Below are 11,647 nucleotides of genomic sequence, written 5' to 3' on the forward strand. Positions count from 1 at the left end.
TCTGATAGTTAGATACTTAAGTCTAAGCCTGAACATCCAAAATCGAAGGGGCTTAACATCAGCTGCATCCATTGATTTCTGAGGTCCGACATCTGCAGCCTAGGTCACTAGTTGTATTGTGAGTCATGTCTGCAATCACATAATGCTGATCTTCAGAATAGCAAGATCTTGGCTGCACTCGGTGTTTCAACCATCATCTTCTCAAACTTTTCCTAACCCTTGTATTGCTAATGTTAATTTTTGACAGGTGGGCTATTGAGCAAATTCTTGACAGCATTTTTAATTAAACGAAGTTGATCAGTTTCTTTGCTTATAAAATGTGTTGCCCACCTCATGAAAAGTTTTCTGATTTGCTGAACTAATACTCTAGGAAGGTGAGCATGAAACTCAAAGCATCTTTTGTGACGTTCCTTCCATACACACCAGAATCCGACTGCTAATAGAATGTCCAACCCCATCTTAAGTGAGTGCATGGGTTCTTACGATCTCCAGTGATCCCAAAGCTAGGCTTGGGATGGAGGTATCATCTTAAGGCCTAGAGTGGTTTGGAAATATGACCATTCATTCCGAGAGAAGGAACACTAAAGAAACAAATGATCGGAAGTCTCAATTGCTGAAGTGCATAATGTGCAGTTTGTATTACCCTGCCAGCCTCTTTTCACTGAGTTTGCTTTAGTGAGGATTTTGTCCATGCTGCTCAGATATAAGAAGTATTGTACTCTAGGTGGTATTTTGAATTTTCAGACTATTGCGCTAAAGAACAGTCGCATTCCTCCATCTAGGAGAAACTCATAGCAGCTCTTCATTGAAAATTTTTTGGAAGAAAACCATTTCCATTCAATGCTATCCAGGGTGTTGGTGAGTTGAACTGTAGACAAAGCCTGATCAAGCTTGAGAAGATCGGGATGTGATACCAATATGTCTGGGACCAACCAGCTGGCCATTCTTGATGGATAATTGAGGGCCTCCGCAATGGTAATAAATTTATGAGGAGAGAAGGTGAATAACAAGGGAAATCTATCTTTGAAGGGAAGGTCAAGAAGCCAAGTATCCCCCCAGAATGATGTTTGTGCGCCGCACCCCACATGGAATCAGACCAATGATTGAAATAGCGTCATAGCCCTCTGAACATTCTTCCAAAAATCTGAGAGGTTCCGACTGGTTGATGTTCGGAAGGATATCAACTGATCTTTGAAGTAGTATATTTTAACAATCACCTTCCACGGCTTAGAACCAGCAGAGAATAGATTCCACCACCATCTGAAGATAAAAACTTGGTTAAGAATTTTGATGTCTATGATACCCAGACCCCCAAATTGTTTTGGACGACAGCACAATGACCAATTGAGCAGGCCCCTACCATTTTTCCATTGCTCATTTCCACACCAGAGGAATGATCTGCGGCTTTTCTCAATTATTTTAGTGATGTTAGAAGGTAGGGTGAAGTTTGCCATCCAAAACATTACTATTGGCGAAATCATGGCGTTTAGAAGTGTGACTCTGCCAGCAAAAGACAGTAGCTTGTCCTTCCAGCCTGCTGATTTTTTTGTAATTTTTTCTGTGAGCAGAGTCCAATCGGCTGTCTTGAGTTTATCATATCATAGCGGCATACCCAAATACATGGGGGAGAAATTAGTAGATTCACTACCAAGGATCCTTGCAATCTGATCTGTGTGTGCCTATGTTAAGCCAATTCCTAGAACTTCTGATTTGTGAAAATTGATGCGCAAACCTGATAACAGCTGGAAGGAATATTACAGAATGAATTTAAGAGCTATTATTTGATTTCTAACCACACTACAGAAGATGAGGGTATCATTAGCAAATTGAAGGTTGTGAAACAGGCCCGTGACTTTATTGCTTCCCAATCCTTCTAACATGTGGTGATTGGCTGCTGTTTTTATGATTCGATGTAAGACATCAGTCACTAAGATAAACAGTAGCGGGATAAAGGATCGCCCTGTCGTAATCCTCTATGGTGCTTGAAGGGCTTGCCAAGAGTTTCATTAACTAAAATTGAGGATTTGGCAGTAGAAATAATATCTATAATCCACTAACACCATCTATCTCCAAATCCCCTAGATTTGAGCAAATCGATGAGAAAGGACAAAGCGACATTATCAAAGGCTTTCTCGAAATCAAGTTTGTAAACCATTCCCTTATGATTTACCTTGTGTATCAGAAAGATGATCTCTTTAGCAGGTGTAAAATTCTCGAGTAGAGATCGCCCATGTATAAAGGCTGTTTGGGTAGGCACAATCAGATTGTCCATTCTAGCTGCAAGGCGAGTTGAAAGAAGCTTGGATATGATCTTCACTACACCATGTAGGAGGGATATTGGGCGATAGTCTCGGACTGAACAATTCATGTCTTTCTTCAGGATGGGGGTGATATACGAGTAGTTGATCCTATCAAGTATGACTTGGTGATTGTAGAAGCTATACATGACTGCCCTCAAATCCTTTTCGATAATGTTCCAACAATGCTTGTAGAAAGCAAATGAGAAACCATCTGACCCAGGGGATTTTTGGGAAGCCAGTGAGAACACAGCTCTTTTAACTTCTTCCACAGTGAATGGGGCTTCAAGGTCTTGCAACTGAAGAGGTTCTTCAGGTAGAGCACCTTCCAGTCCGCCTGAATGCATGGTTCCTGCATGGTACCAAGTAGACCCATAAAGTATTCATGGAAGCAAGTATGTATCTGTCGTTGATCCGTTAAGGAATCACCCAGACTGTGAAGTTCAGCAATAGTATTTCTCCTTCTTCTGTTGCTAGCTCAAGTGTGAAAGAATTGGGTGTTTCGATCCCCATGGTTGAGCCATTGAACTTGGGTCCGCTGTTTCCACAACATCTCTTCTTGCTGCAATAATTGTTCCAGTTCAGATTTCAGAAGGGATCTTTCTCGTCGACCAGAGTCAAGAAGATTTCCATCTTCCTCTTGAGTATCTAGGGAGTCAATTTTATGAAGAAGATTGTTTTTCACTAGAAGTAGGTTTCCAACTTCAGTTTGATTCTAGATTCTTAGTTTTGCTCTAAGATTGCGGAGTTTCGTTACTAGGACCATGATTGCATTCATTGAAGTAACCTTCTGGTTCCACCAAATCTTGACTTTGTCTTCAATCCTGTAATCATAAACCAAATTGTTGCGGCCGATCCCCTCGTCGCCTGGTCGTCGGGAACGAGCGCCTGCAAAAAGAAGTCCGCACTGACCGGAGGTGGCTCCGGCGGGGACCCTCCGACGGTCAAGTCAGAGAGGAGACTGGGCAACAGTGAAATGAAGACAGAGAGCTCAATCGAGAGAGAGAAAGAGAGGGAGCGAGCCTGGAAGTTTTTCGAACCGCCCCCAGCACTGTTGCCTCCCCCGATATATATAGTAGAGCGTGGTATGGCGCCGTCATTAATGGCGCGGATAATTGAGGAATTGTCAATTCACTGTAGAATGTCAGAGCCACCGTAAAGATGTCAACTCGTCGTGGGGCCGTCAAATCACTAGGGTTGACTATGCCATAGGCGGGATAATGCCGCTAGGCGGTAGCGCCGCATGCCGTTGTCAGGACTGACAGCCTCTGGCGGTAGTACGGTGCCTGGAGAAGCCATCAGACCTTGGGTCGGTGGCCAGCCGAGGGGTGCCGGGTAGAGCTTCGGACTCCTCCTACGGTCAGTCGGGCACGTCGGGGGAGTCGGGCATGTTGCGGGAGTCGGGCATCGGACCCCCTGGTGCAGTCGGTCGGTAGGGCAGAAAGGGTCTGCCCGACCGATGTACCTTCGGTTGGTCGATCGGTCGGTCGGCCGGTCAGTCGGTCGGTCGATCGGTTGGTCGGTCGGTTGATCGGTTGGTCGGTCGGTATACCCCAACAGTTGCCCCCCCAACTCCTGAGCCTGACGTCGCATTAGCCCGCGTCACCACGCAGGTGAAAGGAGTGGATTCCTTGCTGCGTCCTGGATCGAGTTTGCCGATCTCACCGACAGATGGTCCGATCGGGTCGACGTCAGACGTCCTGTTGTTCGATGATGGGACGTCAAACAATCTGGTGCCAGGCGATCGGGCGCCGGACGATTCGATGTCAGGCGATCGGATGCCGGACGATTCGGTGTCAGGCGATCGGACGCTGGACGATTCGGTGTCAGGCGATCGGGTGTCGGACGATTCGATGTCAGGCGATCGGATGCCGGACGATTCGGTGTCAGGCGGTCGGATGTTCGGCGCCTTTTGGGGAACGCAAATCGCCGCCTAGCGCTGGTTCTGGGAGCACGGGGCGCTGTCAGGCGTCCCATCGGGAATGCGAATCGACGTGGGCGATTTAATTCTGAACCGTGGCCCTTTCGCCATGTGTCGGAGGTTGTTGGGCCGGCATCCTTCGCATTAAATGAAGGCGGTGTGGCCTTCCTGGGATGGGCGCGCCGAACCACCGGGCCGAAAGGGGGGCCCGGATGCCGCCACGTGTCACCCATCCGAGGGATCTCGGTCGGTGCGGTGTCATCTCGGCCATCGAACGGCCCTATATATATAGGGCCACTTGTGCTGGAAGCTCCATTCTTGACGATTTGCTGCAGAGACTCTGCCCAAGTGGTTCTTCCGTCATCGCCAGCGGCTGCCTCTTCCCCCACTCTCGCAGGGGTACACCTGGGGTTCGTGATCCTTCCCGTTTTGCCGTAGTTTTCCTTTAAACCTTCTTTCCTCCCTCTTCTCCTTCTTTGGTCTTGCCTTCCTCTTGGTTCCGGTGTTATGGCCGGGACCTCATCTCAGGGGGCTCGATCGGGAAACCCGACCGATGACCCCCGATCGACTCCGGAAGTTGAGGTTTCCTCGCTTTCGGGGCCGAACGTTGATCGGCTTCGGGATCAGTATCGTATCCCGGAGCAGTTCCAACTTTCCGCCCCAGGGGTCGGCGGTCGGGTTAACAACCCTCCGTCGGGCCAGGTGGCACTGTACGTCGAGGACCTCCAGGCTGGTCTTCGGCTTCCGATTCTGGAGTTCGTCCGAAATCTGCTGGATTATTATGGACTTTGTCCAGCGCAACTGGCGTCGAACTCTGTCCGGCTAATAATCAGCTTCGTCTTGTTGTGTCAGCTTCTGCCGACCAACCCTCGTATCTCTCTCTTTCGGAAATTTTTTGTCCTCCGACCCCACCCTAAGGCCCGAGGGTGGTGGCTCTTCAACCTTCGGAAGGGCCTTTCCTTCATCACTGGTCTTCCATCGTCCATCCACGGGTGGAAGAACCAGTTTTTCTTTGTTTCATCTTCTTCTCCCTGGGGCTTCCCTTCTCACTGGGACGTGCCTCGAACCGAGGTGAACGAGAATAGCCGGGTGGAGGCAGACGACTGGGAGGACTTCCACCGACTCAAGGACATGTCGGTCCCGAAGCAGAGGGAGCTTGTTACCGAGCAAGCCCTCTATGACGCTGGCCTGAGCTTGGTCCCCCGTCTAGGTATCACCCGATCCATCGGTTGTCTTTTCATTTGGCATTCGTTCTCGTGCCTATATTAAGATTTCTGTCGGTATCGCAGGGACACCGCTGAGGATGAGGCCGATCGAGCTGAAATCCGACAGTATGCGGTGAGGAAGAGGTCGGCGTCGGGGGTCGAACCCTCACGACCGTCGAAGAAACCCTCCACAGCGGCGCCGACCGTCGCGACATCGGCGACCGATCAGTCGGGGCCAGTGATCGCACTATCGGCTCCGACAGTGCAATTAGAGGAAAGGCCGGCGGAGACAGCGGCTGAAGGAACGTCGGCGGCTTCGCCGACGGAAGTGGCGTCGGATGCAGTTCGGGAACCCGAACGCTATCCGACGGCGTCTGCAGCTGCAACGGGGGGTGCTGCATCAAACTCGAGCATCCCATCCTTACCGGATCCACTGGCTGGGGTGGCCGATCGGGGGAAAGCCCCGATGGACCCCGCTAACGACACAAGGTCGGGGAGTCGCACTGCGGTGCCTGGCGCTCAGTTCCCTGAAGGAGCATCGGCACTGGCCGACCACAACCTGGCCAGGAGGCTGTGCCAGGGGATTCTCCTCCCAGCCGATGTGGAGGTGCTGAAGTCTCGGCAAGTGATCAAGATGCTATCTTCGTTCTACCCGACCATGGTCGGGGTAAGTTCCACTTCGCTTCCTCTTTCCTTAGTATTTTCATTGTTTCACTTTTCTGACGTAACGCTCACGTCGGCAGCTGATCTACACCATGTCCGAACTTGAGGCCGGGTACCGAAGGTTCAAAAATGTTTGGGCGGCTTGGAAGGACAGGGCGGCGGCCATCGAAGCTGACAGGGCGATGCTGGTCGAACACTTGAAGCAGTCGACCGACCGGGAGGCGAAGTTGGTAGACGAGATCTCTCGTCTCGGGTCCGAGCTAAAGTCGGCCCGAAAAGAAGCCAAGCGCAAGGGTCGGACTGCGCACCGTCTGCGGTGCGAGCGGGACGGCGTCGCCGTCGAGCTCACGGGCGAACGCGAGCAGCTCCGGGTCAGCCTGGAGAGTCTTGCCAAGGCCGAGGAGGACTTGTCGATTGCTCAGGCCGATGCCGACATAGCGAAGGCAGAGGCGGAGTCGGCGAAGGGCTCCCTCGATCAGGCAGAAGAGGAGGCGAGGTCGGCGAAGGAGTCGGTGAGTCGGGCGGTGGACGACTTTCGTGGCTCTGACCGGTACCGAGAGGAGCTATTGAAGTCCGGCTTTGCGTCGTACCGGGTGGGGTACGAGGATGGTCGGGATGCAGTCCAAGCCCTGTACCCGGAGCTGGACCTCAACGGTATCATCCCACCGGGGGTTGAGGACCAAGCCACGGAAGAGATGGCCGACCCATCGTCGGGAGGCGTCGCCGTGGCGGGAGAGGCCGTCCAGGAACAGATTGCCGAGGGAGAGACGGCCGTGACTTTCAGCCAGGCCGCGACCCGTGATCCGGCACCGACCGCCAGTCCATCGCCGACCGATGATCCTGTTTCGGCCGTCGACCCAGTGCCAATCACGGTGGACACACCGGTCATCCCCGAGCTTTCGTCAGTCGAGGAGATTGACTCAGAAGGATGATCGTGGCCTCGTCCTCTTTTGTCATTTTTGTTTTTCTTAGAACACTTGTAACCGGGCTTCGGCCCGATTTTGTAATCGAATGAACTTAAGAACTTTTTAGTTTCTCTTTCGACTTCCTTTTCCTGCCTGCTGGGATGTGCTTGTAATCGCGGGGTCATAAGGTCAGAGGGAGCAGCCCTGGCGTGCCGTATTAGGGCACCCAATCATCACGTCGGGTCGTTAGTTGAGATAGTCGGCGGTTCAGTGTGTGATAAGCAAGATGAACCCCGACCACCGATCGCCCGTTTTAGGACCTAGACCGAACATCCGTCGTTAGGCCGCGAACCAAACGCCAGAATCGAACGTACATCATCCTGGCGTGGGTCGAAGGTCGACCGACTTTAAGGCACAAGCGCGCTGAGTCGGCCGCACTGGCGGAGTCGAAGGTCGCTTGTGGGGGAGGAAAGTCGATCGGCTTTTGGGCGCATCCCGATGACCCGAATGTCGTCCGATGTGATCGGTCAGACTGCGTCTGTTGTATTGTCGCACGCAGTCGACGCATCTGGTCGGGAAGGCGATGGTAAGTCGAGTTCCCCTCACCCAGACTTTGGTCGAGCGGTTGTGTGGCACCATGTGACAATCGATGGTAAGCCGAATATCTTCCGACCGTCTGTATCTCGGTCGGTGAGTCATGAATGCGATAATGGTCGCTTCGCATGATAGACGGTGGTAAGCCGAATATCCTTCGACCGACCGTAGCTCGATCGGTAAGTCGCGACATCGGCCGCGTAGGCGTTACACCTTTCTTTGGTCGAGGCTCAGCCGGCAGGTTAGCCGATCGTTTAGCTCGAAAGTTCGACCGTAGAAGGAGCGCTAACTCCCGTTGTTGTGGGCGATTTGGCCTTCGTGAGCATCCGATGTGTCGTCGGCGATCGGGCCGTCGGTTCCGCATGGACATTAAGTCCGAGCCGGGATGTCGGGACTCGGCCTTTTTGGCGAGCACCGATCGTCAGTCGAAGAGTGAAAATTTCGAACCTTGGAACCGGTTTTGCATTCCAAATGAATAGGTACAAAGCTTATTGGTGATACAACTTCAAATTGTCGGCATTCCAGGTCCGGGGAATGGGTTTTCCTTCCAAAGTTTCCAGTCGGTAAGCCCTTGACCCGTAGGTGTCCGCCACCATGTAGGGCTCTTTCTAGTTCGGAGCCAGCTTCCCTCGTTCTAGGGGCTTTGAGACTTCTGCCTTTCTCAGGACTAAGTCCCCAGGCCTGAAAAGCTTTGGCTTGACCTTGGCGTTGTAATACCGAGCTATCCTCTGTCGGTATGAAGCCATGCGAAGTTGAGCCTGGTTTCGTAGCTCGGGGAGGAGGTCTAGGTCGGCTCTCCGACAATCAAAATTATCCGGCTCTTGATACCGCTCGACCCTGGTGGATGGCAGCCCGATCTCGAGTGGTATCATCGCCTCCGTCCCATAGGCTAAGCTGAAAGGCGACTCTCCGGTCGGAACGCGGGGGGTCATTCGGTAAGCCCACAGAACGGAGCCCAGCTCATCGACCCAGAGGCCTTTGGCTTCATTTAGTCAGGTTTTGAGCCCGTGTAGTATGGTCCGGTTGGTCACCTCGACTTCTGTTGCCCAGCTATGCAATCCAAGAGGGGGGGGTGAATTGGGTTTCTAAAAAATTTTAAGCCCAACAGATAACTTATGAAGAACAAAACAATGGCTTTAAATCAATATTAATTAACTAAAGCAGTATTGCAAGGATATAATAAAGAAATAAGATAAAGCGATAAAGCACACCACAAACACAAGGATTTATAGTGGTTCGGTGCTAACCTTGCACCTACATCCACTCCCCAAGATCCCACTTGGGAATTTTAATCCACTATCCTTTGTATTCAACCCGAATACAAAACGTCGGAAACTCCGACACTAGCTATCCCAAGCTAGAATACAAGACGTCGGAAACTCCGACCCTAGCTATCCCAAGCTAGAACACTTGTTTCCCGGGTACAAGCAAACCCAAAACACTCCGATTTCAGGTTCGGATCAACCTTTCCTTGTTTTGGAAATCCTCCAAAAACAAGAGCAAAAACTCACAAAGAGTAAGAATATTTAGAGCACAGATGAATACAATAACAGCTCCTTAAATGAGCAAATATAACAATAAAAGCTTTACTCAAATGAAGAACCCCTTTTTTCAGATTTTCTCAAGATGAATGAACGGTTGAACACTTGAGAAGAGGTTGATTGTTGATTGAAGATCTCTTGAAAGCTTTGAACGATCTCTAGATCAAGGTTGAAAACAATCGACTTGAAAGATTCTCTCTTTGAATGCTCTTGCTTTTCTTTTTCACAAACTCTCTTGAATATTGTGGATCCTCTCTCTTCTTCTTGAATATTTCGTTGATCTCAGATTTAGGATCCTCTCTTCTCTTTTGATCTCACGTTTGATCTCCCGATTTCCACACTTTTTCTTTGCAATTTGATCTGCTATTTAATCTGCAATTTTCTTTCACCATTTTAAGCATTTTATGGCATTAGTAGCAAGAGAAAACAATTTAGGCAGATAAAGAGCCGTTAGAGGATTTTTAGGAAGCATAAATGGCAATTAAAACGGGCAAAAAAATAGCCGTTGCTGACATTTCCCGTCGCAGGGGTCGACTCATGAGTCGACTCATGCTTCAGGAGTCGACTCATGAGTCGACTTCTGTTGCAACAGACCAGAAGATCTGATTTCTGGATTTTTCGGCTCAAATCAGCAGAGGTCGACTCATGAGTCGACTCATGCCTTGTGGGTCGACTCATGAGTCGACTCACAGGTCGTGCCAAGCCAAAAATCCAGCGTGCCATGGGAATTTTTTCGTGCCATTCAGCTCATAGTGCCATGAGTTGACTCATGAGTCGACTCATGCACTTCAAACCTTCATAACTTCAAAAATATTAGTCCAAACACAATGAAATTTTCACCAATAGATTTCAAATCATTTGTTCTACCAAATGGTACTATCAAATCAGAATTTTAGTGAAATTATGATTTTGCCCTTGAAGAGCATAAGGACTTTTTCAATTGAATGTATCCCTTCAATCTGCTTTGTAATCATCAAAATCAATCTAGGAGCAACAATCTCCCCCTTTTTGATGATGACAAAACATATGAACAAAAATATTTATGTTAATGCATTAATTTCAAAAGAATCCATTATGGGTGTATATGCTTGAAAAGAGTATGATTCTTTTGGCATGTAATATAAATGCAAAAATAGTTTGTCCATTTTCTTAAAGATTTGAAAAGGGTATTAGATCATTTTGAGTTCAAGATATTTCAGAGCAAGAGAAGATAAATAACTTTTTCTATGTATCAGAGCAAAAATAATTTTTACAATGATATCAGAAAAGATTTTATAATGTATCAGAGCAAGAAAATTTTTAATGTATCAGAGAAAATTTCATACAGTATCCGAGCAAATGTTATAATATTTTAGAGAAACCTTCACACTGTATCGGATCAAATGTTATCATGTATCAGATCAAGTTGAAAGAAATTGTAGGATGTATCAGAGTAAAACAAATTTCTTATTGATGTCTCAAGGTGAGTAAAATTTCAAAAGCAAGTTTGAATATCAGAGCATATATATAAAAAAAATACTTATTTGCATTGTACTCATGATTTTGCTTTTGATGGATTAAAGTTCTGTCTGATACCAAATTTCTCTGTCTGATACCAAATTTCGATACCAAAATTTCTCAAAGTTTTGTTTAATCTTTCAATCCTTGTTTTTGTCTAATTTCTCCAATATTTGTTTAATTTCTTCAATATTTGTTTTAATTTAATTTCTCCCCCTTTTTCTCATAATTTAGGGTTTTGCTTTTTGTCTAATTTCAATTTTTGTTTAATTTTAATTTCTCCCCCTTTTTGACATCATCAAACATAGTTAACTCTTTCTTTTCCTTTTCTGAAAATATTCTTTAATTTCTTCCTCTTTAGAGTTTTTCACAGATGTTTGCTCCCCCTTAATATAGCAATTATTAATAGCAAACAACAATAAGGAGAAGATAATATTTCAACAGATGTATCAGAGATTGAAATATAACCAAAATATAATCATTACAAAGAGGTAGAAATATAGGTAAAAGATGATTCCATTAAAATCATAATTGTTTCAATACATAAAATTCAACCAGCTAAATGTCAATACATGGCCCCAAGGTATAGATCCTAGAACAAGATACTAACTCCTAAGATCTAGATAAGTCAATGATCAGAGTCATCAGATATAGGGTGAGAAGATGATGGATCAGAAGTGCGTCCTCTACCCCGTCTGCCTCTGCCATGAGCAGGAGAACGAGATGAACTGGGTGGCTGAGAACGCTGAGATACTAGGGCTGATATCATGAGTCTGATAGAATCAAGTACGTTCAGTGCTCTGGAAACAGATTGAAGTAGAGCAGTGAACTGGGTGGTAGCATGCTCACTCGATCCTCTGATCTCTTTCCTCAGTAGCTCATATCCACCTTCTAATGCTCCTCTGAGCCTGCCAGCCTCTGCAGTGAGGTCTGTGACCTCAATGGTAGACTCCTGTGGCTGGGGATGGGCCAATGCAAGGACTTGCCCCTGCAAGTCAAGAACTCTGCCAGTAAGTCTCCAGAC

This window comes from Elaeis guineensis, chromosome 2, assembly GCF_000442705.2.
Source record: "Elaeis guineensis isolate ETL-2024a chromosome 2, EG11, whole genome shotgun sequence".
NCBI lineage: Eukaryota > Viridiplantae > Streptophyta > Magnoliopsida > Arecales > Arecaceae > Elaeis > Elaeis guineensis.